Source organism: Myotis davidii, unplaced genomic scaffold (genome assembly GCF_000327345.1).
Source record: "Myotis davidii unplaced genomic scaffold, ASM32734v1 scaffold424, whole genome shotgun sequence".
NCBI classification, from domain to species: Eukaryota; Metazoa; Chordata; class Mammalia; order Chiroptera; family Vespertilionidae; genus Myotis; species Myotis davidii.
The window spans coordinates 4,327,504-4,328,409 of record NW_006295827.1 but is presented as its reverse complement, the minus strand read 5'-3'; positions in this window follow the sequence as shown (position 1 = coordinate 4,328,409).

Sequence of the window (906 nt, the reverse complement as noted above, 5' to 3'; positions counted from 1 at the left end):
TAAGGAAATTGAAATTTAATTATAAACCTTTCCACATAGAAAATTACAGGTCCAGATGGCTTCACTGGTGATTTTTACCAAACATTTAAGGGAAAAAAAAATCTTCCCAAAAGGTAAAGGGTAGGAAATACTTCCTAACTCATTCTATGAAGCCAGCATTGCTATGACATTGCAAGAAAAGTAAAGCGCAGACCTGTATCATGACCATAAATGTAAAATCCTCAATAAACTTTTTTCATTTAAAAATTGTTCGGCCGAAACCGGTTTGGCTCAGTGGATAGAGCGTCGGCCTGCGGACTGAAGGGTCCCGGGTTCGATTCCGGTCAAGGGCATGTACCTGGGTTGTGGGCACATCCCCAGTGGGATATGTGCAGGAGGCAGCTGATCGATGTTTCTCTCTCATCGATGTTTCTAGCTCTCTATCTCTCTCCCTTCCTCTCTGTAAAAAATCAATAAAATATATTTAAAAAAAAATTGTTCGAATGGTAAATTTTGTTATGTATATTTTACCACAACAAAGTTTTAAAAAAATATTTTCACTGATTTCAGAGAGAAAAGGAGAGGGAGAGAGAAACATCAATGATGAGAGAGAATCATCAATCAGCTGTATTTCTGCACTCCCCTTACTGGGGATCAAGCCTACAACCCAGGCATGTGCCCTGACTAGGAATCGATCCGTGACCTCCTGATTCATGGGGTTGATGCTCAACCACTGAACCACACTTGCTGGGCCAACCACAGCCATTTTTAATGAAAGCAAATGTTTTAACAAGCAAAATAAGACATTTATTTAAAAATCAGTTTCCTCCCAGTGTTAACTACAACAATCAAGGCTTAACTACAACAAGACTGTGCACAAAGACCACAAGGGGGTGCACCAAGAATGTCCTCTTCAGGTACTTGGGG